The sequence below is a fragment of the Gavialis gangeticus genome, unplaced genomic scaffold (assembly GCF_001723915.1).
Source record: "Gavialis gangeticus isolate Ggan-Ray unplaced genomic scaffold, GavGan_comp1, whole genome shotgun sequence".
Classification (NCBI taxonomy): Eukaryota; Metazoa; Chordata; order Crocodylia; family Gavialidae; genus Gavialis; species Gavialis gangeticus.
The window spans coordinates 16,014,329-16,016,278 of NW_017729008.1; the positions used below are offsets into that span (position 1 = coordinate 16,014,329).

General features: G+C 43.0%; 1 long non-coding RNA gene across 1 annotated transcript in view; it reads left to right on the forward strand.

Moving 5' to 3' along the window:
• The first annotated feature begins 783 nt into the window (after positions 1–783).
• The window catches only part of LOC109292149, an 8,123-nt gene continuing 6,956 nt past the window's right edge, over positions 784–1,950 (forward strand). Inside the window, exon 1 of the long non-coding RNA XR_002096048.1 lies at positions 784–1,763. This is a non-coding gene — a long non-coding RNA (uncharacterized LOC109292149). The remainder of the gene's footprint in view (positions 1,764–1,950) is intronic.

A 1,950-nucleotide genomic window follows, 5' to 3' on the forward strand; every position in this document is an offset into this window, starting at 1 on the left:
GCCCCCTCGGCTGTGGCTTCCAGGTTCGCCTCCACCCCCAGAACCAGAAGTGAACTTCTGTTTAGTCTGAGGTAACGCTGTAACTTGGAATGCTTTGCAAAAATTGTTCTGAGTTACAGCTTGGAGCTGTACTTCTTTCTGCACCCTTGGAGTTTTTAGACCTTAAATTGGGAGAATGCAATAGCCATGCAGTCTAAAAGAAAACTGATTTAAAGGTTGTGCCTGTAGATTTGCTTTGTGCCATTGCAATCTGGAAAGCAGTACAGAGTTTATGTAACACCTTGGATCATTTTTTGTCTAATGATGATAAAAGATTTGGCAGGTGACCCAAAGAGTTAATTTCCAGCTTACAAGGTTGACTTTATCTTAAATTATTTGCTAGTTGCTTACTGCCCTGGGGAAAATGAGCTTTAAGTGGCAATGAGTGCTGCTACATACACTCTTCTTTCTTGCTGCTTCAAAACCATAATTTCATAACTCTGGCAGGTAAATGCTGGATCTTGCAGCTGACTGGTAGCCACAGTTAATAGCTTCTACAGGAGCTATGCTACTTAAGGTAGCTCTAAGTATCTCCCTAGTGAATTTTCTTTATTTAGTAATTCTGGCAATTGAAAAAACATGTTGCCCTGTTTCCTCTTTCCCCAACTTGCTCTGCTTAGGGGTGTGGTGGTAAGATTGTAATGTTGGTAGGTTCTCTTTTCAGTACAAATCTGACAGGACAGTGCTGGAGTGAGTAACGCTGGTAATGTGTCCCTCCCCAAGTCCTCCCTGGGAGCAGGTTTTTTTGCAGTGTAGAAGGACAGTGTTTAGAAAGTGGGGGATAGGTAAAATTGAAAGATGCTGCACTGCTATGGTAGATTCACTTCAGGACTGAAGAACTTTGAGGGAACTTCTGGGTAGGGAAATGCTGGCTGATATGGGAAACAAATGACCCTCAAAGGAAGTAAACAGAAACTTTCAAAGTGGGGAAATAGTGACAATTACAAAGAATTGAGCCACATGTGGAGGGGATCCTTGTGAGTGCATATGCTCCCCCTTTCTCATGATTAAGTGGGATTCTAGGTCCCTTGCAGCAGTTTCACTCCAGATTGGGTGGATGCTGATTAGTGATGCCCAATGCATGTAGGCTGTGTACTTCCCTGACTGTGACCGGAACACAGGAAGGAAAAAAAAATACTAGAAACTGGGTCTCTTCATTGCCTCTTCTTGCATGAAAATCCTAAGAGAGAGGAGTCTTGTGTGCAGCCTTAGTAGCAAGATTACTTTGGTGCTAAGCTGGCAAAGAGTTGAGCCAGGATCGCAGCAAGTTTTCTGTGACTGGGTTGTGTTGGTCTCCTGCTCATCTCTTGCAAGCTGTTAAGTTGGAAGGTCCTACAGCCTGTTCTGTGGAAAGGGCTGGGAAACGCCTCTCCTTCCATGAGAGCAGAAAAGGAGGGAACTACTTTGGTTCCACTTTGCTGTGCATTTTGTGTTTTTTATTCTGAGGCTGGCACAGTTGTGTATCCTAATATAATGGACCTTTGGGTTTCTAAATGGAGCCACTGTTAAGTTCTTCTAAATGTCAAACTAGCACTTTTTTAACTACCCTTGCTAGATCTTCAAAGGTACTGATGATGCCTAGAAGCTGTGCACCCAGCAGGTGGTGCCTTAGGAATTCCAGCACTCCTAGAGTTCCCATTGGGTGTGACAAGTCTGCCCTGTTGTCACTTGAGTTTATGAAACATAACTTGGTTCTCTTTGCTGATGTCACCTACCTGGTACAGGTAAGCATGTTGGTAAAGGATGTACATTGTAAGAAGTGAGCACCCATGGTTTTCTAGTAATGTGCATCATCTGTTTAGGACTCAGAGTTACAGCAACTGACCATATGTCTGCCCAATTTTTTGGTAGAAAGGATAATGTTTTGGTTTAACTTTTTTTTTTCTTTTTTTATTATTATCCTCCCCCCCC